The 27,928-nt window shown below is 40.6% G+C and overlaps 1 protein-coding gene across 15 annotated transcripts in view; it reads right to left on the bottom strand.

Moving 5' to 3' along the window:
• The window catches only part of CARMIL1 (capping protein regulator and myosin 1 linker 1), a 340,308-nt gene that overhangs the window by 202,881 nt on the left and 109,499 nt on the right, over positions 1-27,928 (bottom strand). The window lies entirely within an intron of this gene.

Below are 27,928 nucleotides of genomic sequence, written 5' to 3'. Positions count from 1 at the left end.
CTAGAGTGGAAAAGAAAAAGAAATAAGATAATAATGCTGACAACCATGATCATAAGCATGGCTATAGGAAGCCAGTCCCCTATTCTCACCATTTCTCCCTTTTTATTATTTACAAAGCAGCACACACATTTCTCTCTCCCAGGGGTACTGGTATGATCAATCCCCAATCTTTCCAAAAAGCTTAGGTCCACAAAACCTCTGCATAGAGGTAAAATAACAGACAAATCCTAAAACTCGTATGCCAGAAAGGTCTCAACATCACATTGTCAAAGACCTAAAATTCCCTGAGTTTGTATATTATCTGACAGCAGGTCCAGAGAAACTCATCATCTCACAGCTAGTCAGTGGCAGAGCTGGAACTAGAAGCTGCAACTCCTCACTCTCAGTCTATTAACTCTCCACTCTCACCTTACATTAAAAATAAGGTTCAAGGCCAAAAGCCAAAGACAGGAACTTTTAGCCTCTTCAGTATTCATAAAAATATATTTAACTCTGTGAACTTTCCTTCAAAGGAATCCAGGATCCTTTCACAAACATAGTAATAACTGCCAGTACCTGTTGAGTACACTGTTCTAATAGGTTTGTATATGTTACCACATTTAATCCTCACAGCACCCTATAAGGAAAACACTATTATAATCCCCATTTTAAGATGAAGAAACAGAGGCACATAGAGATTATGTAATTTGTGCAGGTCATCCAGCAAGTAGGTGGCAGTTGGGATTTGAGCCTGGATGGTCTGGTTCCAGAGATGGTGTTCCTAATGACTTATACTGGCTGTCAAAGCTCACCTTTCCAAAAAACAGATTCCTCAATAGTCCACACACATGGAAACATAGATGAGTCATGGAGCTTTAAAGCCAGAAAGAAGCAAACACGTAAAATGACCAGCAATACAATGAGAGATGTTTGGATATCATAAGGAAAAGGACCAATCCCTACTGGTCTGCGTGTCTCCTTCTGTCTCTTTCTATGCACCGCCATCATCTGTTAGTCTCTATGTCTCTGAATTTCTCTCTTATCTCTGTTCTGTATCTGTCTACATGATTCTACGTATGTACCTCTCAGTCTATCTGTGCCTCTCCTCACTGGCTCCCCACCCCTCCTCTGACCCCTCTCTCTGCTACTGCTGCCAGTATCCCCCACACTCCACCCCATCTTGCTCCATCTCCTTTCCCTCTTCTGGTGCGCTCCTCCCCTGCCTTCATTCTGCCCTCCATTCCCCAGCCCTTTCTCCATGAGAATCACTTGAGAACTTGTTATTTTATTTATTCCTTTTGCAAGACAATAGACACCAATCACAGAAGAAAGACTGCATTCTAGAAAAGTATTTCATTTGTAACACAGTTACAGAAAAACGTGAACAAAGTATGAACCAAAAATAATTAGACACCTTTTGACATCATTATACAAGGAGCATATTGGCTATTGATTACAACATCCCCTGTGTGAATCTAATTAATAAGTCTTAAAAACTAATCTCAAACATGCACCCAAACAACTGAAATACAACAGCAATCACTAACACAAGGAACCAGCCAGCCATTCCATCCTTTGACAATTGTTGCACTTTAGGGAATAACTCTCCCACTACCAGTGGGGGAGTGGGGGTAGGGGGTGGGGAGCGGAAGAGGGAGGGAGTCAGGTGACCTGCTTGTCTTCTCTTGACTTGCCCTTTCCAGAACAGTCACCATAGGAAGTTTCTAGAGGCCACTGACAGGGTATGAACTAGGGTCAGAATATTTAAAACAAGAGGAGAGCTGGGAGTGGTGGCTCACACCTGTAGTCCCAACTACTCAGGAGGCTGAGGTGGGAGGATCTCTTGAGTCCAAGAGTTCGAGGTTACAGTGAGCTACGATGGTGCCACTGCACCCCAGCCTGGGTGACAGAGCAAGACCCCATCCCTAAAAATAAAAAATGAAATAGAAAAAAAAAAGAGTAGAAAAAAGAAACCAGAATGTTCATATGGATTCATCTTTTGAGTAAAGATTAATTTTGTAACTATAGGCAGATACATGAGGATCTAATGATCATTTCTACCTTCACCCCAGCAATAATAAGGTTCACAATCTGTGGCCCTCTGTGTCAACTCCCTTTCTTTAAAAGTATTTTACAGGCAGTGGAAGTACACAGTGTCCTTCAGAAGTTGGATACAGATCAAAATAATTTGTCTGAAAAGAAACACATTCATAAGGGAGCCCAGGCTTTGAAGGAAGACTGATAAGCTACAAAAGCTTTGTGCAGGATGGTCCCCATTTCTGGTGGCCAGTGAAAGCCCCCAGAGACACAGAGAGTTCACAGAAAATGTGGAAAGGGATGGGGGTTGGAATAGATGAAATCTTCCAAGCTTTCCCAAAACTGTACCCACTTGTGGGTACAACAGGGCAGCAATACTTTAAAGCAAGAATGAAAATTACAAATACTACTGTTACAAGTCACATTGTGACTCTTGTTTTATCAACACAAACTGAGCCAATTAATGGGGCTACTTTCATACTAGAAATCCCAATGAACTCAGTCTCCCAGGCTCTCTGTTTGGCTCCAAAACTGCCCTAGGATTTAAAGCTTCAGAGGATTTATAGTACACACACATGGTTTCTAGCAGAGTCAGGGGCAGTTGCACAGGACACATCCTCTGTGACCTACCAAAAAGGGTTTCCTGATAATGAATACTTCTTCAGTGCTTGGGATGGGAGGCATCCTGCTTGTAGGGTGACCAACTCTTTCTGTTTGTATAAGACGTGTCTAGTTTCAGGGCTGAGAATCCTGCATCCCAGGAAACTGGGACTGTTGGTCAATCTACTAGCTTGAATTTTGGAATCAGAAAGACTTATATTCAGATTCTGGCTCTGCCACTTAAACCTGATAGACTTTTGTTATCTCTAGAGAGTTAGAGATTACAGAATTACAGATGAGCAAACTGAGGTGCCTCATACAAGAGATGCTCAAACAAGAATATTCCTCTGCAGGACTGTTACTGTTGTGTGGATTAAATAAGATACAAATGCAGATAAAGCCCTACCCCAGAACCTAATATGCCTTTGCTAAACACCAGCTCTTCTTATAACTTAACTAATAGCATCTTAGATTTAGTTTCACAAAGTAAGATTAAGTTGCTTCACCTACTGAATTTTTTAATAATTGTTTTTGTCAAAAGAACAAAACAAACAAAAAATACAAAGATATTGAAACTTCTCCTAGGCTGCAATTTTCTGTTCAATGCACATCTTTGGCTTTGAAGGGAAGAATTTTCTTGCAAAGTTAAAAAAAAAATTAGGGTGCATCAGATGGAGTATATGTGCTTAGCCAAGGAACCTTCACCACAAAGGGTAAGCTACAACTTCCCTCCCACCTCCCCTGGGAAGGCCCATTTTTCCACTGCAGCCTTAACATGCAAACCACATTTTCAACCTCTGTAATGAATTTCCTCTGCCTTTCATTGAAATGCAAGTAGCAGCCAGTTCCCTCTGAGGCTTCTTGGTTCAACTTTTAACTTCATAATTTCACTTAGAAACATTTATAAGTCCTCCTTACTGTTAAGACTCACAGTTTAGCAGAGAAGCCTATGTTTTCTTATGGAGATATGGAGGTCAACTATGGAATCTGCTCATTGCACACTTATTAGAAACTGAAATAAATACATACCATCTTAAATAACTCCACTGCCTAAAGCCTACTGCAGCACAGGCAATCCATAAATTCATGCTCTCTAAATCCACATTCTCTCATGCAGATTACCAGGAGTGCCTTTTCTTTAAAATTGGGCTCTACGTGCCAAACATTCAACAAATGGTCTTACACCCCTGAAGCACTCTCTAATTTGCAAGCAAACTAAATGATGAATGCCGTCATTCCCCCTCTTAATACTTTCCCCTTCCAAACTCCCAGCTCTAAGTACATTACAGATAAAACCTCATTAATCCAAGACATATACCTAGGTGAGGGAGAAGGGCAGGTGGTGAGGCACATTATCACCACTGCAGAGTTATAAGTGGCAGATGATAAGGGACTTTTGCAAGGTCACCCAGAAAACTGAAGGAGAATAAAACCTCTCTCCTGGCTCTGAGCCTCCTAACACTATACTCAGCTATGATGAACACCATCCTTCCTGGCAGGAGGACACTTCACCCAAAAGGAACACCAAAAAAGTACATTTTAATTTAATTCCTGACTTAAAATCCTTTTTAAAATTAGAGCTTCACTCTTCATGGGCAGCTGTGGGATACATTGATATTAATGGATGTGCCCCAGTGAGGCTATACAGTCTAGTGTAGGGTTTGCAAACTACAGCTTATAAGTCAAACCCAGCCACTTCCCACTACCCCACGTAGAGTTTTATGGCTCATAAAGCCCAAGATATGGTTACTGACCCCTGGTCTAGTGGTTTAGAGAACAAATTGTAGATTTAGACTGCCTGGGTTTGAAACCAAGCTCTATTATTTAATATATACATGGCTAAGAGCAAATTACTAAACCTTTCCTGTGCCTCAATTTCCTCCTTTTTTCTTTAAGATATAGGGTCTCACTCTGTCACCTAGGGTGCAGTGGAACGATCACAGCTCACTGCAGCCTAGACTTCCTGGGCTTAAGTAATCCTCTGGTCTCAGCCTCCAGAGTAGCTGGGATTACAAGCATGTGCCACCATGCCCAGCTAGTTTTTAATTTTTTACAGAGATGGGGTATTGCTGTTTCCCAGGCTGGTCCCAAACTCGTAGCCTCAAGCAATCCTCCCAGCTCGGCCTCCCAAAGGACTGGGATTATTGGCATGGGCCATCAAGCCACTGCACCAGGCTCTCTTCTCTTTAAAAATGAGAGAAATATTTACACTTCATGGAATGATGAGGGTTAAATGAGTTAATATACCTAAAGTGCTCAGAAGAGTGCTGGCACATGAGAATTGCTACATGGTGTCTGTTACTGTTATTTACATTTTAATATCATAATAAAATTTTAGGTCTATAATAGTAGTAAACCAAGAAGAGAGTTATCCAGATTTAGCCTGAGTCTGGCCTTAAGTTAGCCAAGTGGCCTAACCATGAACAAGTTACAATCTCTGTAGACCTTATTTTACCCAAATTTAAAATAAGAGGTTTGGTTGGAACAGGTCTCAAAGTCACTTCCCTACACTCTGAGCCCATGACTTAGACTCTCTCTGGGATTCTCCTCCAGCCCCACTCTTTTTGGGTGGACTTCTAGGAATGACAAGCCCCCAGTAAATATTTGCTGAGAGGAATTAATTCCCCCTTAGGTCTCTGCTCCCTGGACCAACAGGTGCTTCTTCAATAGGCGGTCAAGAAGTCACTGAGTTTCGTTTTCTATTCGGATGTTTAGTTTCAGAGGAAATCTACGTACTCTAACACCTGTGCAAATCCATTTATTTTCACCTAATTCATTCCTTTTCACATTATGTAGAAATGGAATGTTTACATACAGCATGCCAGACACAATCACTTCATTCTTTCCAAAGTCCCACTATTGCAAGTTGTAAGGTGTTATCAAAGCATAAAAGAAACAAACATGTCTAATGTTCGCCCACAGGTGAACACAGGGGCCAGTACATATCAGATCCTCTTTTCAAAGCACCCGCTGATACAGAAGTCTGGAATCTCCCATAGTGATTCTGTTAGAACAATGTATTTTAAAGTCAGAGTAATGATAGGTCTTCTTTAATGACAGTACTTTAGCAGTGACACACTAACATGAATGGGTATCTTTAAGTGGTGGCAGGATGATAATTCTTAGCATGAGGCCAAGGGTGAAGATGAGTGAAGTATCCAGCTCCAGGCCCACAGGGTCCATGAGGATTTTGTGTTAAGAACTCACATGTGGCAGAACTCCTACCCAGGCCTTCAACTATTGGGTGAGCAGACAGCAGGGGACTCACAGGTCTGCATAGGGCATGTGTGCTAAGAGACCTCATCTAGTCATCACTGTCATATTTATGTTTTAAATAAATTCACAAGTAATAGAGTCACAGTTATTCAGGGAATACAGAAAAAATATAACTATAAAGTTCATATTAACCTAATTAATTACTAAAACTTCTGCTTCCCCAACACAGGGCCAGCCAGCCTCTTTTAGAACACATCCATTTGAGAATCACTAGAACCCAATTCTAGCTAAAGATGAGAGAGTTAAGAGGGGTCAGGGGATATGTGTGCCCTTTTCCTTTATTTTACAGATGAGGAAACAGATCAGGAAGAGTTAAATTATTCCTCTGTGCCTATTAGGGCTTATTCTTAGTTTCAAGCAACAGAATTTTAAGAATAAATAAATTTACTTAGAGGAAATGGAGTAGTTCTTGTAATCAAAAGAACAACCAGAACTCAATAGAGACAGAAACCAAATCCACTCTAAAGATGGGAGAAGCAGGGACTAATAAGGAGTTCCTCTGGCTGCCCTCGTGGAACAAATTGACTCCAATCTTCCACCCTAGCATGTTCCCTCTCAAGATTCAAAGCCTAGGGGGCAAAAGTCCCCTGTCCTGGGCCTGGCACCAAATAAAGACCACACAGAATTACTCAAAAGTTGAGACAAGTGGCAGCTATGGCCTAGTGACAATGAGCACTGGCTCCAGGGAGTCTGCTAGACCACTCTCTACCAACCATGCAATCTTGGGCAGGTAACTCAGCCTCCCATACCTCTGTCTCCTCACCTGAGATAATACATGCAAAACGCAAGTACCTGGCACATGAAGGAGTCCAATAAATGCTAAATGGAAGAGTTGGAACAAGAAATCAGTTTCACTTTTCTTTCACTGTAAGTCTATTGCCGCAGTCCCTCCCCAGCCTACATCATTTCAACTTGTCTGTGTTTCTTGGCCTTACATTCTCATCTTCTCAAGCCAAGGAAACACAAATGTCACTTCTTTCTCCCTCCCTTGTTATATTAGCATTTTCATCACATGAAAAAAATACATATTTTCTTTCCTTCTCTCAGAACAAAGTTATAAGATAGTTTCCCACTTTGCAGAAAGGTGGTTGCCATATGGCGGCGGGGGGCGGGGGGGGTTGATTTAGATTTAACACCATTACATATATAATCAGAGAAATAGTCTTCATTAAATTCAGAGATTAAAAAATAAGGAAAGAAGGAGAATATAAGATTTGGGGTAATCCTATCAAGAAATTAAGGTAGGTATATGATTTACAGCGGTGCTTCTCAAACTGAGGGCTACAACCCATTGGTGGGTGGTTAAATCAATTCATCAGAGTTTAATGAGCATATTAATATGAAGGACTAAACCAAAGTGAAAAGGAAAAGAAAGCCAAGGCACAGCAAGTAGAAAACATGAGCATTATTTCACAAAACTTGTTTGAGTGATGTCAGTATATACATGGTACTCGCATGCAAATGTGTGTGTGTGTGCACAATTCTCGAAATCAATATAAAATGCATGTTTTACTCTGGATCCAGGTTTTGAAAGTTTGATAAATACTAGCATATGGTACCATATGCACCTGTAAGCGGGATCCACCATGAGGCTATAGATGAGGATGAGGCAGCTGGTAAGATGGCAAGAAATGAGCTTTAGAGTCAGACACACTTCAGGCGAAATCTCAGCTTTGCCATTTTGTGGACTGAGAGGTATTAGGCATGTTGCTTGAAATCTCCAGGCCTCAGCTTTTTCACTTCTAAATTGGAGACAATCTGTATCCTAGTTTAAGTACTAGAGATAACCTATCAAGTGCTGAGCATACAGTAGATACTAATATAAAAGGAGCCATAATAATTGTCCTCAAACTTATAGAATATAGCTCTGAAAATGATCCACAGGGACAAAGGTGTGAGACCTACAGAGACAGTGTGCAAACTTGCTAGTTAGAAACAGAGCTGAGCCCAGAAGCCCAGTCTCCTGGTCTCAGCCTTGTTCGTAACACATCATCTTCAGCATGTGGCTTGAGTCAGAGCAAGGGGGAGAATACTCCCATGGTAACTATAACCTATTTAAGAATTAGAAGAGAATTTCCATTTCTATATGGTGATGGGATAAACTTTGGTATAAAGGCAGAATGGGCTTTGAATCCAGACCAATTTAGATCAAATTACCAACTCCTCCATTTATCAACTACCTAACCTCCTAAATTTTATTTTTCTTACCTGTAGAATCAGTATGAAATAGACTCTGTTGGACAGTTGTGGGGATTAAAGGGGTAACATGTAAAAAGCCTACAAGTACTGTGCCTAGCACTCTCCTAGACATGCTGAACTTCATTCATAGGTGAGGCTAATACCTGGCTCAAAATCTTTTTTTTTTTTCTATTTTATGTAGAGACAGGGTCTCACTACATTGCCCAGGCTGGTCTTAACTCCTGGGATCAAATGATCCTCCCACCTCACACTTTCTATACAGCCCCAACTTCTCTCATCAGGGGACAATACAGCATCCAATCATGCAGAGCACTAGGCTTTGAAACTGTACCACCCGTTTGAATTCTGGTCCCACCACTTACAAGCATGAATGATTTTGAGAAAGACCTCTGTGTGCCTTACTTTCCTCATCTGTAAAATATGGGATCACAATATATACCTCACTGGAGGTTGTCATAAGGATTAAAGAAGGTAATACACACAAGGTGCTTAGAAAAGTGTTGGCGATAGTCAGTGTAAATCATCATTAATCTTGCATCCCTAAAGATATGATGATCAGGAAGCCTTTGAATTCTTTGGCCTTCTTGTTCACTCTGTCATATCCTGGGCCATGTTAGTTACTGCTTGAGATTATACCATGTCAAAGGATTTCTAATTCAGGCATCCCACTCTCTGCCCGAAATCTTTTTTTTTTTTTTTTTTTTTTTAAGAGACAGGCTTTTACTGTCACCCGGGCTGGAGTGCAGTGGTGCAATCTCGGCTCACTGCAGCCTTGACCTCCCAGGCTCAGGTGATCCTCCTGCCTCAGCTTTTCAAGTAGCTACTACAGGCACAAGCCACCACACCCAGGTAATTTTTTAAATTTTTGTAGAGATGACGTCTATGTTGCCCAGGCTGGTCTCAAACTCCTCAGCTCAAGTGATCCTCCCACCTGGGCCTCACAAAGTGTTTGGATTATAGGCATGCACCACCACACCTGGCCCTCACAGTGTGATCCACGGGCCAGAGAGGCTGGCATGACAGGAACTTGTTAGAAATGCAGAATCTGAGGCCTCAGCCCAGACCTGCTGAATCAGAATCTGCATTTTTACTAAAATCCCCAGGTGATTCACATTAGCATTACAGTTGGAGAAGCACTCATAGCTAGTTCCCTTATTCAGGTACTCCCACTACCCTGTTTATTGCCCCCTGACACTGCCAGGTCATTCTCCCTCAGCACTAACCTATCTTCATCCAACTGAAACTCCACTGAAATCATTCCTCCATGTGTTAATGTCCTTAGCCTTCGTGTTCCTTGTCCTTTTATTACTCCCACAGAGTAAAACTTCAATCTTGGCTGAACTTACCTAGCCGCCTATTCCATGCTTGCAGTGGTAGCTGCCAAGCACAGCTGGAGAACTGATCTTACCCAGCAACCTGATTCCGTTCCCTTCATCTGGGAAGATGACTTTCCCTCCTACTTCACAGAGAAAACAGAAATTATCAGAATGGTATCACTTACCATCCCACTCCAAACCTCCACACCTGCCTGCATCTGCAGCTGTACCCACCCCCTCCTCTTCCTCTCCTTCTGAAGTGCTGGAGATAAATGCCCGTCCCTTCGTGTGGGCTCTGGGTTACATCCCACCTGTCTTTGCAGGAACCTTAAGCAACTAAATATCCTTTCCCTTCCATCTCTAAATATCCAAACATAGAGATGTTTAGACCTAGAGCTATATGCCTGGATCCCACACACCTCTTGCAGGTCCCCTCTAACTGTCTCTACCCTTTGAGCCCAACTTCTCAAAAAAGGTACCCATACTCAGTGTCTTCATATTCCTGCCTCCAATTCACTTATCTAGTGTTCAAAATTGGCTTCTGTCCCCACAACTCCACTTAAATTTCTCCTGCTTGAGGTGCCAATCTTGATTGCTAAATCCAACCTCACGGCTGCTAAATCCATGCACTTCCTAACCAGATTTCTCCTTAGCACTGGGCATGGCCCTTCATGCTTGATGTTCTCGTTTCCATACATTTTCAACTGGCCTCTGTGGTTATTCCTAGTCACATGTCCAATCCCCATTCCCTGCTACCATTCATTCTCTCTCATGACTTCAGTCCATCCCAGATGACTCCCAACTTTATGCACAGCCCAGATCTCCCCTCCGATCATCAGATCTATTGATCTAACTTCACTTGTATGTACTCCAACCCTTAAATTCAGCATGTCAACAACTAAACCATGATCTTTCTTTCAAAATCTGCCCTTCCCACAATAGGTCTGGCTCAGGAACAAGGATGGTCATCCATATGGTTTCCGAAGCCAGAAATCCAAGCATTGTCCCCTTCTCTTCCTATCTCAGTCATTCTCCAAGTTCAATGCAGTCTACCTCCCTAAATACCTCTTACATCCATTCACTTCTCTCCATCTCTACTACTATGATACTATTCCAAGCCACCACCCTCTTGCTCCTGGACCACTTGCAATAGCCTTCTAACAGATCCACTCTTGCCCCCTCAAATCACCTGCTCATATAGGATCTGAACATGATCTTTTAAGAACCCAAACATTATTATGTCCCTTCTCTGCTTAAGCTCTTCAGTGGCTCTGCACCACTACACTGGCCCCTGCCCCCACCTCCAGCCTCACTTCAACCCAGCCACACTGGCCTTCTGTTGCTCTCCCAAGAGGAGGGCTCCTGGCCCACCTCTGCTTTAGGAGCTATCCCTTCCCCCTCTTGCTTTACCTTCACCTGGCTCATGCCTACTCATTCTTCAGGTAAAGGACTTCCCTAAGAAAGTCCAGACTACACCAGGTCTCCCTATTATATACTCCCACCGTATTTGCACATTTTCTTATGAATACTTATCACAGTTTTAATTAACAGTGGGATTACATATTTAATATCTACCAGCCCCATTAGACTGCAAGGTGCCTGGGAGCAGGGACCACATCTGTCCTATTCAAAGCTCTATTTCTCAGTGCCCAGTACATTCCTGGCACAAAATAGGTGTTCAAATATCTGTTGAGTGAATGAATGCAACAAGTTTTACTGCTCCTTCTCACCCTATTTCCACCTCTGAAAATTCAGGATTTTAGAAGGCAAAAAGTTGCTACGGTCTGTGAATCTGATAATAATTCTCTCCTGCCTGTTTTATCCTGCTGCCTACCACATAATTGACACATCCTTCCTGTTTAATAGCCATATCCTATAAGGGAAGTACCTAAAAATCTGTTGTTTGCAGCTTACCCACTTAAAACAGATCTACTAGCTAATTCCCAACTCACCTGCCAAAAGGAAAAGAAATAGAACAATAAAAAGATAGCCTAGTAGAGGAAAGGCATAGAAGTGTCAAGTGCTGACATCCCTGCCTTTTGCCTACTGTGTTCAAAGAACTTCCTCATTCACAAATTCATTACAGAAAGACAGAGTTTCAGTTCCAGAATTCTGCAGCTCTTACAATCTGGGAATGTCATTTCTAACAATGGATGTAGGGTAAGCAAAATCCACTTTAATACAGGATTTCAGGTATCTGATGTCTTTCTAGATCTTGATTTTGCCCTTGATTGTGCCAACAGGACTACAGGGTTAAATCCACAAAACTAAATAATCAGTAAAGGATGGGTCAGGGTACTGATGAGGCAGACCTTATATGAGGTATACAAATCACCATATATTATTTTAGTGGCAATGAATAAAAAATCTCAAACATAAGGCAGCCCATCTTCTAAAGCCAGGGCATATAGAAAGGGCATGCTCAAGGGAGCAAAGCTATTTTTAAAAATAGAGAATATTTTCTTTCTCGAAGCTCAGGTAAATGAGATCAGCTAGTGTTTCGCTCAGGGAACACAGAAACATCACTGATTTACTAAAATAACTCCATCCAGCACTTTGACAAACGTCTCAAAATTTCAAGATAAACTGAAAGTTCAGGCAGAGCTTTTTAAGCCAAACCCAGTCTTCACACAACGGGAGGAAGTGAAATGTTGACGGGTTTAGTCATAAACACTGCTGCTGCTACACCTTTTAATGTAGAAATTAGCAACCCAGGCTCTCTGCACAGCTGTGCCTCCTCCGCCGTGCCTCAGTGGAAACCAACAAACAAAAAGTGACTCCTCTGTCTTTACTGCTACAGATCCCTTTCCAAGCTTTCCTTTCCCCTGCACTTTGCCAGAAACAGGCCGGATGCCCCAGTTTGGCATTAACCACTTCCTAGTGTGAAGCAAGGAACACTGCACCTCTATTATTATTTTTTTTTTTTTTAAGACGAAGTCTCGCTCTGTCACCCAGACTGGAGTGCAGTGGTAAGATCTCGGCTCGCTGCAACTTCTGCCTCCCGGGTTCAAGCGATTCTTGTGAATCAGCCTCCTCAGTAGCTGGGACTACAGGTATGTGCCACCTGCCTGGCTAATTTTTGTATTTTTAGTAGAGATGGGTTTTACCATGTTGGCCAGGCTGGTCTCAAACTCCCGACCTCAGGTGATCCGCCCACCTCAGCCTCCCAAAGTGCTGCGATTATAGGCATGAGCCACCGCGCCCAGCCTCTATTATGTTTAAAGCTCATCACCTCCCCTCCCAAGGCAGCAAACTCCAGGTGGGTCCTTCATCCACGGTCCCTACCCCGTTCGAACAAACATATACCCAAAGCAGCCCTGCTGCAAAACCCATAAGATCCCTTCTTGCCTCCATTGAGAATGCTGGCATGGTGACAAAGGACTGGCCAGCCAGCAAAGGGACCAGCCAACACGGGAAGCCCCAACTTCCCTCTCTCAGAAGCTGTCCACAGACAACTCCCTGAAGCCCTGGTTCAAACTCCCTTCTATGTGGCTCCTCAAGTGCAGGCAGGAGAGAAATGGAGGCCCCTTGTTGAGCCAGGCAGAAAGCAGAGCCTGAAACCAGAGTAATCTTAGAAGTGGAGGGGAGGCAGGGTTACACCAGAGGATATGTCTTCCTGACTCTCTATCTCTTGCTAAAATGAATTTCAATTAGATTGGCACTCTTTGTTTACAAACACTGTCATTAAATATTTGAGTAATTCTTTCAACCAATAATTACTGACTGCCTACCTTGTGGTAGGCACCAAGGATAAAAAGACATAAAGCTCTGCCTTCAAGCAGCTTATATTTCATTCAAAGGAGATTATACAGGAATAAATAAGTAAAACATATGGCATATCTATGGTGATAAGTGCTATGGAGAAAAATGTAGTACAAAAAGAGAACAGAGAGTGCTTAATGCCTGGGGGTTATGGAGAGGACTGGTGGGTTAGGTGGGTGGCATTTTTAAAGAGCTTGGTGAGACGTAATTATGAACTCAGGTTGAGAAAGATCTAAAGACAGTAAGAGAAAGAACCATATGGCTATCTGGGATAAGCATGGTCCAGACAGAGGGAATAGCAAACGCAAAGGCCCTGAGGCAAGAATATGCTTGCAGCAATTGAAAAATAAAGAAGAGCCTTGGCTTGAAGGGAGCAAGCGCAGGGGAGGTCAGAGGGGTGATAAGGTGGGGGTGAGGTGAGCCAGGAGGTCTGTGAGGCTTTATAGGCTGTTGTTCACACTGTTCTGACTGATAATTGCCCTGAAGGCCAATCTCTGACTGCCATGTTGGGTGAGAGAAGGAGAGTGGAAGCAGGGAGCCCAGGCAGGGGCCAACGGCAATCGCTTGTGAGAGATGGTGATGGTTAAGCCACAGGGGTTAGCAGGAGTGCTGAGAGGTGGTCAGACCAGATATACACTGATGATGGAGCCCATTGGTTTTGCTGATGAAGTGAAATTGGCGTATAAGAGAAAACTAGTTATTTTGCTAAAGGTAACAGTTTGGTTTACACCCATGAAATAATTACATAGCAATTCAATTTAAGTGACTCCTGGATTGGTCTAGGTACTGTGTTACCTAGATAAAGTTTTTTTTGTTTTTTTTTTTTTTTAAAACTCTTTATGGAAGAAATGCAACTTGAGAGGAAAGAGCTGGTTCCAGAATTTTCCAAGTGTTATTCTGAAGATTATCAAATTATGTTTGTCCTCAGTAGGGGAAAAAATGATCTTCTGGAGTTGTGCTTTCCTGCTGAATCACCACCTTCATGCTCCAATAATTTCAAATGTATATTGTAAATATAATACCTCTAATATATAACCTGAGATTCTATTTAAATTCTAAAACGCAACTTTGGGAAAAGGGACAATGGGAATATCCTTTCACCTTTTCTCCGTTCCCCTAGAATAGTGTTCTCTCACAGAACTTTCTGGAAATGTTCTGTATCTGCACATTCAGATACAGGAGCCACCAGCCACGATGTAGCTACTAAGCACTTGAAGTGTGACTAGTATGACTAAATTTTTTATTTAATTTAAATTAATATAGCAATTATGGCTAGTGGCTATCATACTGGACCATACAGCTCTAGAAGAAGAAAAAATCACTACACAGTAAAACATTCATGAATCAGACATTACACTTTACTCTTAAAATTGAATTATAAAGTAAGTACAAAATAGATTGGCAAAATCAGAAAGCACATGTTCTTCTTTTTTATTATGCCCTAGAGTTACCTAATTCTCCTATTCCCTACATATATTCTATGAAAAGAAACGTAGCTGGCTTGGTCTTAACAGTTTTTAAACACATTTTCTTGGTTTTTGCATGCAATTCCAATATCTTACAGGCCGTCATTCTAACACTGTCATTCAAAATGGGATTTTCTTCCTTGATGCGTATTCAACGCTAACATTTTAAATGTCACATAAAAATAAAGATAGAAGAGTCTTATTATAATTGAACAATCTTCCTGCTTTAAGTTCAAAGCACTCTCTGACATCAGTTATCTCTTTTTTTTTCCTCCCAAGATCACCATGAATGAAAGGGCTGGTATTAGTTTAACCATTTTTTAGTTGAGGAAATCAAGGCAGAAAAAGATTAATGACAGTCAATTTCACAGTGTAAGTATATAGCTTAGTCAGAAAAGAAAAAGAGAAATTAGGAAGGCATAAAAAGGGAAATTAATTGGAAAAAAAAAAAAAAAACTACATGCAAATCCTTGGTTGTCAAATTCAGTAGGCTGAGAGCCAGGTCTGAGAAAGGCAGATTGATTAATAGAGTTGGTGGCATTGTCTGTCCTTCCGGCCCTCTGTCTCAGACCTTCCACATGTCCCAACAATGTCCCTGAGATCTGGCAAGTTGCTGGCTACACAATCGGAAGGTGAAGAGGATAAGGTAGTTTAGTTAGGATCGATTAGTGAGGTGGCTGTCAGTATAATGGGGTTCATTTATTCATCAGCAAACCCTACCAGATTCAAATGACAGGGCAACATTTGTGAATAATCTCCTAACCCGACAGCTGGAGAATGAGCTTCCATTAATCTTGCTTTGAAACACTCAGGCTAACCCTAGTTATATCACTGAATTGCATGACCCAAGAGATTAATAAGGCAATTCAATGAGTTTAGAGTTGATCCTTGAATTCATCAGTTAAATTCCTTCTTTGAGAATGAGGAAACTGAGTCCCAGGAAGACTGTGACACTTGCATAAGAACACAATTTTATTCACTTTACAAGCAAGTGAGCTTGAGTTCCTATGTCTTGTATAAGCAAACATAGGAGCTGACTATCCTTGCTTTTTACTCCAATATATAAACACGCACAATGTCATATACACATTTTATATGTGTATCTATAAGCACACACATTTTGTGTGTGTATGTATATATACATATACATTTTGTGTGTGTGTGTGTGTGTGTGTGTGTGTCTGTGTGTGTGTATATATATATATATATAAAATGTTTCTTCTGGGGGGGAATATTAAAACTAGCAATTGCATCCCTGCAACATTATTAATTAAGAGCTGAGACATAACAATGTTATAAAAGCAAAGGTGAAACAAATGTGAACCGTTAAAATAATTCAAAACTGTATAAATGTTATTAGTTCCTATAAAATAAGCATAAATATACTAAATATATTATATATGGAGATAAAAGTACCATACAATATGCAGGAAAACCCTAAAACTAGAACTATATCATAAATCTAAACTAAGTATGTTAGCTATTTAATAATAAAAATATATTCTTTTGCTTCTTGGAATTTAGAAAAATTTCTTAAGGATGGCTTGGTTAGCCTGGTCTTCTCAATGAGTCTGGGAAAGTCTGAATTGATGGTTCCTCTTAGTGAGAGGAGACTCAAACAATAGGCAGAGGCTTTATATATGTTTCATGATGACACTGAAGATTCTAGGAACAATTGGTTTTTGAAGTGCTAACATAGAGAAAGGCAGACTTTCCTCTGCTATCGGTTACCTTCCCTAAGAAGGTTGCCAGCTGTGTGACATCGCTTGGGTAATCATTCTCATGGCCATTATTAGAGAAAAACCCATTTCCTTCTAAAATGACTTTGTTTTAGTTCCCCAAGTTATAAGTTTTTAAAGGAGCTTTGGGATATGAATTCAAAAAATTCCCAGTCTTAATTCTGAACATTTTTTTGGCCATTACCATGAAGCACAGCTGGTGGGGGGATGGATATACTCTATTTCTCATCTATAGAGCATTTTACAACAAAAGGTGACAGTAAAAATTCCATCATTATGCTTAAAAAGTCCCTCTGATTCCCTGGGAAACTCATGGAAGGAAGACTGATTCTAGTTCTTCCAAATCATGCAGGAAGGAAAAGCATCCAGGAAGATGCACATTCATCTAAAGCACTGAAGATAAAGCAGTCAGAATGGGCACAGGGAGAACCAGGCGCTGGGTGTGGACTTTCTTTATAGGCCTTATCCCTTTTCCCTGAAAATGCCAAGTGGGTGCACCACGGATTGTGCTAGGTTAGCATGATTTACATGGAGATTTTAAGGTAAAGATAGAGAACTAAAGACAGAAAGGAATTGAGGCTAAGGACAGAAATGGAAGCTGCACAGATGTACTGCATGGATTCTGCGAGTCAGACAATACCTACAGATGTAATCGTAAGGTGGATGGTACAGCGCTTCTCAAGACAGACACGCCTGGACCAGCTCCACCATTTACTAGCTGTGTGATTTGGAGCAAATTATCAGATCCCCTACACCTCACCCTTGGCTGTAAAAACACATAATGTAGTATCTACCTCCTATAAGTGTCGTGAAGATTAAATAAGAGGATGTATATAAAACTTTTTAGCACACAGCCTAGCTAACAACAGCTCAAAAGATACTAGTTATCTAATGAGAATTAAAATAACAGTCATAGTTCAACCAGTAATAACAGCTCTCTGAAAGGCCGAGCTAAATATTTTTTAATTCCCTTAACATATCAGTAAAGCAACTGAAATTGGAAATAAAATTTCCTCCAGGCATAATTTGATTTACACGTTCTCTAGGGATTACATGAAGGCCCCACACAGAACAGGTTCTATCCAAATCACCCCTCCACATTCATTAGCATCATTTTTTAATTAAATAAGTTAAACAAAACTTATTTTTTCACTTCTTAGAAGTCAGCCTGTTATATTTTCTGAATGCCTTAAGGCTTAGTTTGATATGTGGTTTCAATGCCTCTGACATTTTTGCCAAACTTGACCAATTTGCAACCATTCCCTGAAATCTGCCTCATATCCAGTCACCAAACATAAACCATCCACGATAGACTTAGAACATTCGGGTCTCCTATTAGCTTCCCCAGTCAAAGAGACCATGGCTGTTGAGGGTCTTCTCTAATGCAAGGGTTGCATCCTCACCTGGGCAGGTAGACAACCACATTCTGGCAGAGCCAGACAATGGCAAGTCCAGAATCCTGAGCAGAAACACTTGGAATGACTGTCATAGTAGCTGTGCAGCCCCTACCATCTGTATTACACCTGCAAAACCAGGGGCCTAAGGCCTTTTTCTAGCCACAAAAGGCTGTGCATCCTGGATCGCTTACATAAGTATCAAAAAGTATCCTTCCAGAGGCTTTCTCTCCACATACCAGTTCATAATAGCTCTTCCTTTTCTGAACCATCTGTGAGCCGGGAAGAAAAGGGGGGTGTTTTTGAAATCTGCTGTAAACCAGAAGTGGCAAGGCACTTACCTTATCACGTTTAACTCCATGAGGAAGGTACCATGATTCTCTTGTTATAGACAAGGAAACCAAGACTCAAAGAGGTTTATAACAATTTAACTTGTCCCAACAACATTGATAAGAGTTAGAATTTGAACCCTCAATTATCAGCTTCAAAAGCCACATTCCCTGCAGCACCCCATGAGGTGAGCCTCTCCTTGCTAATGCTTCTCATCAATACCCCAGACCAGCTCTTGGGGCTCATATCCTCGGTTACATTATTTACTCATAAAACTCTTCGCATGGGGAGCAATAATTTGCATGATTCTGGAAAGGCTTGTTCCTGTCACACTTCACACAGCACAGTGTCTGGTACAAAGAAGATAGTCGTCTGATCTAAATCTTCTATTCCCATAGCCAGAACATAGCTAGCCTGTGTCGTCTGCATATGATTATCACATAAACAGGACTTGCTAACACCAAGCTTTGGAAAACAAACTTCTTCCCACCCACTAACAGGCTAGTTGGTAATTAAAACCCACATTGATTTATCACCGTAAGCACTTTACACAAGAAACGGATTAACTAGAATCAAGGACACTCATGACACACCTGTATGTGAAACCTTTGGGGGACAAGAGAAATATCCATTACTTTAACATACTTGCTGATTTCTCTATTTGTGAGTTTTCATGACCGATGATGTTCCTTTGCCACTGGTCATCAAAAAGGCTTATCATAGTTGTGAATTCTGAATACAAACAAATGAATTATCCCTAGTTGAGAGCTCTTGGTGAAAGAGGTCCTAGTCATGACATCACTAGGTCTTACTATAGGAAGTACAAAATTCCACCCATACCAGAAAAATATAAAATTACCTTGTTCATTAATTTTTAAATAGTTCTTTACCCAGTTGTTCCTCTTTTGCAGTAACCCAACATTCAGAGATATGGCTCCCTTTCTAATTCTTTAGAAAATGTAATCTTTTCCCCTCTAATATTCTTAAATCCTCCAAATTTGCATTAAATAACATCAATATTAAATGATAATCCAGAAAAGATGTATCTCCCCTCACTGCATGCACATGCACACACAAACACAGAAAGCATGTGCTATTTGAATGAAAATAAACCTAAATGTATTTTAAATCTATGTATATGTTAAAAAGCTTATTTGCCCAATTTTAGATGTCTAAAATTAAGATTTCACGTTTCATGTATTCTCCGAGAAAATTAAGCTGAGTGATGGAATACCTAGGAGTCCATTAGTGGAAAAGAGATGATGTCCCAAGGAAGAAAATATACTAGAGTTAATCCAGACACCACCATCCTTTATCCAGATAACAGCATTTCTCTAAGCAGCCCAGTGAATACCATGCTATTCACTTGACTGAAAACCCTCATGTGTCAAATAATGGCCTCTTCACAGGCACTGTGATGGCAGATTCCTTAGATAACCAGTGGCAAAAGTGCATGTAAAAACACCCTTTGTTTGGCAGCTACGGCCACAACTTTCATTGCTTACCCTCTACCCCTTCAGACTACCTATCTGCCCCACCCCATGCACCAGATGTCCCCATTCCTATTGACTGCTTGTCCCCCATGCTCTACTTGCTGCCATTTACCAAAACCACCAAGAATTTTATTCTGACCACCTGCTTGAAGATGCCCTCTTGAAAGGGGATTTGGACCACAATTAGCCCAACAGCCTGCAAGGCCCCCTTGGCAGACACCAGCACTTCCCCTTGTATGAGGGCTTAACCAAGAAGGACTTGCTTTTGTGGAGTTGGGGAAATAAAGGGTTTTTTTTTTTTTTGGGAAAAGAAGTTCAAATGACTGAGCTAGAAAGAACCTTAAGAATGCTTAATTCTTTGCGGCACTTAGCTGTAAATATGCCTGCAAACCTTTTCTGGAGTTTTAGCCCCCTGAGGGCAGGACAGTGTCTCATCATCTTCATCTTGGTATCCCCCCTCAATAAGTGTTTGCTGAATGACAACCTCCTCCATGATGCCGCTCTTATGAGCTAGGTTGTACATGAAAATTGTTAATCAGCTGGGGACCAGATGGCTTAAAATAAACGGCCCCATGTGTTACAGAAGACACTGGACTGGCAATCAGAAGACAGGTTCTCATCCCTACTCTGCCATTAAATAGCCATGCAATGTTGGGTGAGCCCCTTGTCCTCTCTGAGCCATTTCCGCATCTCTGCATGGAGTGAAAAATGCCCATCTCTAAGGACGCTGTGGCTCCATTATTATTCCGTGGCCGTTTTAGAAGTAGAAAAGTGTACTTTTCTACTGACAGCAAAGGTTGTTAATACAAAAAAATAAACGAAGTTATCATGAGTTAGTGAAACTACCTTAAGATTAAAATGGCCAGGCATGGTGGCCCACGCCTGTAATCGCAGCACTTTGGGAGGCCGAGGCGGGCAGATCACTTGAGGTCAGCAGTTTGAGACTGGCCTGGCCAACATGGTGAAACCCCGTCTCTACTAAAAATACAAAAATTAGCTGGGCGTGGAGGTGGGTGCCTGTAATCCCAGCTACTCGGGAGGCTGAGACAGGAGAATCGCTTGAACCCAGAAGCCAGAGGTTGCAGTGAGCCGAGATCATGCCACTGCACTCCAGCCTGGGTGACAAGAGCAAAACTCCATCTCGGAAAAAAAAAAAATTAAAACATGATATTTATTTTCCCAGGATGGTTTTGCTTCTGGTGAAGGTCTCTTTCAGCTCTGTAATTCTGTGACCCAGTGAGAAATTTTGAAAGCAATGTTATAATTCTACTATTAAATTTAGATGTATTTATAATGTTGTGGCTTATAAAATGAAGTAGACAGTGTTAAAAAAAAATAGCAGAATAATTTTAAATTTTCCTGAAAAGAAATGGGGCAAGCCCTCCAGGTAGTGCTGTCAAAATAAACCTGCTCAGCTTTTTCAAAGGGAATCCGCATACCCTGAAGGGGATGAATCTCATATAAGGAAAAGCTTGAGTGCCACCCTTCAGTGGCAGTAGAGAAATAACCACAGGGCGGAAAAGACTGGGAGGAGGGCAAGGCACAGAAACTGTATGCAAGATCTGTGACATATGGAGGTCACAAGGACCCACATGATCCTAGGAGCCATCCAAGTGGACAAGTCAACACATAACAGCATGAACAACAGGCTTCATTCCCCAGCTGGAAACCACCTTTCCACTTGCTTATGTCTTACCTCAATAGGAAGACAAATGCAATTTTCTCATTTCCTCCATCCTCTATGTAAAATTATCATTTATAACAGCAACTTTTGAGGAATGCTAAGAGTGACTTGCAAATGCTTAGGCAGATCACTGATTCAAAAAGCGAGCAATACTATATGAGCAATCATTAAAGAAGGTCCCAAAATGTAACTTATGTATAACAAAAAGACTTTTAAAATTGATGTTACTTTTAAATTTTGTAACAAGAAAAATAAGTGAAAACAAAACGGTCATTATCTCTATTTCTGCCAGAAGATGCATTGTTCAGTTAACAATCTTATTCAGAGATATTGAACAAGGAATGGCCACAATGAGGGTCAATTAAAAATAGTTTCTTTTAACTTGAATTTTTAATTTAAAAAGATTTGCATAGTCCAAAGAAGATAATGCTGCTATTGGAGCAAGATGTTTCTAAATTTTCAGCGGTGTCAATCATTTATAACAGAAGATGCCTTATTTACTCTGTCACTCAACCAATGTTGACTAATGATGTCACAGCAGTCACTTGTTTCTGTATCCTGTACATCCTCTCCAGGATGTTTCTCCTTGCACCGCCGTCCCGACAATGCATATTCTTACAGCGCATGGGCTTGGGGACAGCAACGCACAGAACTATGTCCATGCTTACAATGATGTAAGCCAATTCAGCGAGCTCCTAGTCCCCAGTAGGGTTTTAATTTTCATTTCTTTGTGACTTGCTGGTAAATTTAGACAAAATCATGGAGAGAAATAAAGGGAAAAAACTTGAAGGGACAATATTTTTTAAAGTACCTTGTGAAATGTAATTAGATACACCTTACCATAAATAGTCTAAGAGTTACCATTAATTGGAATATATTTTAAGGTTTCCTGGGTATATTTCTCCCCAAATTATTTTTCTCTGCTAAGGCAAAAGGAAATAAGTAACATATTTACTTATAAACAGTAAGACATTTCCAAATAGGTAGTACTCATTTGCTGGAATAATTAATCTTCTCACAGAAACCCCAAAATAGTAACTGTTTATGTATAAATGTTTCTTTTAAGTACAATTAGGTAACTCTCCTTTACTGAAACCCTTCATTTCTAACAATTTCAGTATGGTTATTTATATTAAAACATCAATCCAACAACTCATAGTGGCTCTGTCCATTAGACTGGCTTGAGAGGAGAGACCCTGACTTAACCACCTGCACAAACCCAACACTTGGTACAATTGCCACACAGTAGTCATTAAACCAACCTGAATCACAAAGAGCTGCAGTAGTTATTTTTCCTATTCCTAAATGGTGTCTTACTTCTTTTTTCACTGATTTTACAGATTAAAAGCAAGCAAACAAACAAGGCTTACTCAAGTGATTACCAGATTTCTGACTTAGCCCCTCAGAAACTGTGTAATATTGGGTAGATGATTTAACCTCTCTGTGCCTCAGTTTCCTCTTCTGTAAAACAGAAATTAATTTTAGCACTTTAGCACTTGTCTTCTAGTGTTGTTAGAAGACTGAATGAGTTAATAGTGTGCTGCTTTGTGCTGGCTATTCTGTCATCACCATAACCATCACTATCACTGCCGAGAAGATGAACAAAATCATAGTGGGAAGGGCTCCATTTCCCAGGGAAAATAACTAGCATGCATCTTTCTCTGTAAATACAAGTTTGTAAACACTGGCTAATGACAGAGGGATGGAGAGATATGTGATAAAGCAAGTAAAATGTAAATGGTAGAAACTAAGTGGTGGTATGTGGGTGCTCACTTAACACTCTTTCAACTTATCTGTATGTTAGAAAAATTTCATAAGAAAATGGCAAAAGAATCACATAAGGCAGAAATAGGTGAAAAAGAAAAGGGAACTTAGCATGGAAGATCAGCCACACTACCTCCCCAAGAAAGTATTATTCATCAATAACAATAGCAACAACAATCATGATCTTTCTTTTCTTTTTTCTTTAAGAGATGGGGTTTCACTCTGTTGCCCAGGCTAGAATGTGTGGTGCAATCAGAGCTCACTGCAGCCTCCAACTCCTGGGTTCAAGCGATCCTCCTGCCTCAGCCTCTCAAGTAGCTAGGACTACAGCTAATTTAAAAAAAAAAAAAATTGTAGAGCAGGTCTTGTTATGTTGCCAAAATTGGTCTCAAACTCCTGGCTTCAAGTGATCATCCCGCCTCAGCCTCCCAAAATGCTAGGAGTACAGGCATGAGCCACCATGCCCTACCTAAAAACTTAACCATGATTTTTTTTTTTTTTTTTTTTTTTGAGATGGAGTTTCGTTCTTGTTGCCCAGGCTGAAGTACAATGGCGTGATCTCGTCTCACTGCAAACTCTGCCTCCCAGATTCAAGCAATTCTCCTGCCTCAGCCTCCCAAGTAGCTGGGATTACAGGTGTGTGTCACCATGCCCAGCTAATTTTGTATTTTTAGTAGAGATGCGGTTTCTCCATGTTGGTTAGGCTCGTCTCGAACTCCCGACCTCAAGTGATCTGCCTGCCTCGACCTCCCAAAGTGCTGGGATTACAGGTGTGAGCCACCACGCCTGGCCTAACCATGATCTTTACAGAAATCTCACCTATAATTTTATTTCTAAGTCTTACAACAATCCTATAAGGAAGCTACTCCAAGTATCATTGCTATTTCAGAAATTCAAAAACAAGAATAGAATGAAAGACCTACTGAGGATCATGCAATTCGTAAGTTATTGTGGAGATCTGAACAGAGTTCTACTGCATCCTTCCCACTGCCAGAATAATTAAATCACTCATTTCATGCCTCTCACCATGAAAGAAACCACTCTCTTCTTCAACACTGTGACCCTAGTGCCATAGTTAGTAACATATAACAGGCACACAAAGATTACTCAATGGATGGAATGAAGGGAGGGAAAAAAGGAGGGAGGAAGATCAGGAACACTGTTGTTTTTTTTTTCCCATCCACTAGACCTAAACTCTACCCAATCCAGTAATTATAAACAGGGGTATTACTTTTAATTAAATTTTATTAAAATGGTATAATAGTTTCTGATTATAAAAATAACACATTTATTACAGACAACTACATTTCCTCTTACCAAAGAAAACTAAATCAATATATTTCCTACACGTGGATACTGGTAGCCATTTTTTGCCTCAAGAAAGACTTATTCAGATTTTCCAAATGTATCTAGCATGACATCCATTCACATGAAAGGCGAAATGTTCAGTTACACAGATCTGAGCCATCCCCTGGAGTCAGTCCAGGAAGAAGCAAGCAGGGTGGTGAGCAGTTTGCAAACATGTCACATAAGGAAAAGCTGAAGGAAGTAGGTCTGCTTATCCTATAGGAGAAAAGACATAAGAATGACAGGAAAACAGACTTCAAATATTGGCAAGGCTGCATATGTCAGAGGGAATAAATGTTTTCCTCTGAGCCAACTGGGAACAATGTATAGAAATTATAGGAAGAAACATTTTTGCTTGATATAAAGAAAATTCCAAGATCAATTTGAAGTTGTGGAAAGAAGTGAACTCTTTTATAAGGCAGGTCTCTCACTATCAAAAACTTTGTCAGGAGTATTATACATACATACAAGGTTAAGCTAGATACCTTCAAAAGTCCTGTCCAACTGCAATAACCTGCAATTCTAGATCCCATATATATCTACGGTTTGTGTATCATATATACCAGGTTAGCAATGTATGTATGGCACAGGTGGCAAACTCTCACCATACCACATGTGATACACACACACACACACACGCATATACACACACATGCATACACACAAAAAAACAGCCTAAGATGAATTGCAGATATTTGTAAAACTAAAATTATGTAGTAATAACTAATTTCTAACTCTGTCATTGAGTTTCTCACAGTTTGGAAGAAGAATGTGGCATGCCAGGGACAAATTTTTTAGTTCAAGTTGTAATACCCAAAACTGAAAGCCTGCGTGACATAAAAGAATAACTGCTAAACTAGTCCAAACACTTGGTTTGCACTGACTAGCCATGTGACCTTGGACAATCCATCATGCCTCTACAGATGTCAGTGTCCAGCAGAACTTGTATTGCTATGTTCACCACTAGCCATATGCAGTTTTTTTGAGCCCTGGCAATATGGTTAGTGCAACTAAGGAATCTGTAATTTAAATATTGTTTTAATTATATCTCACTGTCATTAATTTATTAAATTCAAACAGCCACATGTGGCTAGTGGCTATCACATTGAACAGTAACTATTGCTGACAAGGCCCCTGAAGAAGAAAGTCAAATCCCAGACCAACCTCAACCCATCATCTTCTGCAAGATCTCGATACCATCTAGACAACTGTGACAGAAGGAAAAGATAAAAAATCTGAGGCTCTACCTCAGAAGGTCCTTAGGGCTCCTGTCAGCTATTGTCTAGCCCATTCATTATCACCACCATATCCTAGGATAGACAGCCCAGTGCCCTTTTATCCTTAAGACTGTCCAGGTTGGGATCAACATCCAAGTATAGCAGTGTAATTATCAACGTTCCCTGGAAAGATGACATGTATAGAAAAATGTCCTATGGAAATTACCCCCACCCAGCCAGCTACCCTATTATAATGACATTAGTGGATTATTAGTGAAATATCTGTGAATAATTAGTGAACATTATTGAAAAATACTATTTCTTGTAGAGTACAAATAGCTACCTTTAAATTAGTTAACTATCTCTTATGAAGGAAACCATTCAATTTATTTTAGCTTTCAAATCAAATCACGCACACAAATATTAAAAGCCACAAAGTGGCTGGGCACAGTGGCTCACACCTGTAATTCCAGCACTTTGGGAGGCCAAGGCAGGTGGATCACTTGAGGTCAGCAGTTCAAGACTAGCCTGGCCAACATGGTGAAACCCCATCTCTACTAAAAGTACAAAAATTAGCCAGGCTGATTACAGGTGGTGGTGTTCACGCCTGTAATCCCAGCTACTGGGAAGGCTGAGGCAGGAGAATCACTTGAACCCAGGAGGCAGAGGTGACAATGAGCCGAGATCACACCTCTGCACTCCAGCCTGGGCTGACAGAGCGAGACTGTCGCAAAAAAATAAAAATTTTTTAAAAGCCAAAAAGTGTGACTTTTTAAAGAGTTGCCTAGGTTGTTTTTAAAACATATATAAAAAATCTAGGCGGGATGCAGTGGCTCATGCTTGTAATCCCACCACTTTGGAGGCTGAGGCAGGCAGATTGCTTGAGCCCAAAAGTTGGAGACCAGCCTGAGCAACATGACAAATCCCCATCTCTACAAAAAAATATAAAAATAGGCTCGCTTGTTGGCATGTGCCTGTAGTTGTAGCTACTTGGGAGGCTGAGGTGGGAGGATCACTTGAGCCCAAGAGGCAGAGGTTGCAATGAGCCAAGACTGTGCTGCTGTACTCCAACCTGGGTGACAGACTGAGACCCTGTCTCAAAAAAAAAAAAAAAAATATATATATATATATATGTAAATATATATGTGTACATATATATGTCTAGAAAAAATTATTTTTAAAAAATTACCAGGTAATGTCAATAATAGCCATATTCCAGAGGCTTAAGAGAAACTTGGCAACAAATTTACTAACATATATTAGCAAAATCAATCATTATAGCACCAAATAATGAGATCTCAAAATAGCACATGTGAAAGGGCAGCGAGCTGCCTAATCGCAATTAATTTCAGGAAGAAGTTCATGGTGCATCTAGGAAAGCATTATTATTTTTGCAATACTTCACTTTTGCAATGTTTTAAAATCTGTTTGTTTTTTTAAACTAGGCAATCGCCACCAGAAAAATCTTAAACAGATGATTAGTTCATAATGTATAACAATAGAGTAAAATGCTTCCTAGCACATAGTTCAACACCAGTGGCTAGTCTCACACAGAAAATTTTCCTAGCCAGGAAACTCAGTGTCTCCTGATTCTTCATTCCTAAACTGTATTCTGCTGATATTGCATGCCCTCTTGTAATTATCATGAGTCCTACACATACAGAACAAGACAGACAAAATCTTCATTGCTGCGGCCCACACCAACATTAGCTTGCCTTCCCCTGCTTAATTGGCTCTGATCACTGGGCAGAAACAACTCATTGCTTTTTCCTTTTCACATGCTGACTCAAGTATTCCTGGCATCATTAGTCATGTTTCATAGTGTCTAGAATAAAAACAAACTGACATCCAATTCCAGCAATTATTCCATTTTACACTTTGGAGAAAAGAAGTGATCGACACCTTCCAATCTGCCTAAAATCTCAAGCAGCTAACACTTTTGCAAAACAATTTGACTATGCCACATGCCTGTATCCCCAGCTTCTTGGGAGGCTGAGGCAGGAGGATAGCTTGAGTCCAGGAGTTCAAGGCCAGCCTGGGCAACACAGCAAGACCCCCCCAAATCTCAAAAAAGAAAACAATACAATATGACTAAAAGAAGATTTAAAGTTATGCAAAACATATAATAGACAGTGTCATAATTTTTAAACCAATGAGAAGCTGAAAGATTCTTTTGAAGTTTGCTTATAGACTCCAATTAAGAAATAGAAGTCCTCCTCATGTCTTCTCAATTAAAACCATTCCATTTTCTACTGGCAGAGCATCTGTGGATGAGACAAGCACAGTGCCAGGCACTTGGAAATGCTTGGTGAGTACTGAATGTAA

Source organism: Pan troglodytes, chromosome 5 (genome assembly GCF_028858775.2).
Source record: "Pan troglodytes isolate AG18354 chromosome 5, NHGRI_mPanTro3-v2.0_pri, whole genome shotgun sequence".
Taxonomy (NCBI): Eukaryota; Metazoa; Chordata; class Mammalia; order Primates; family Hominidae; genus Pan; species Pan troglodytes.
Note: the sequence above shows the minus strand (reverse complement) of the source record. Positions and strands in the feature narration are given on the sequence as shown.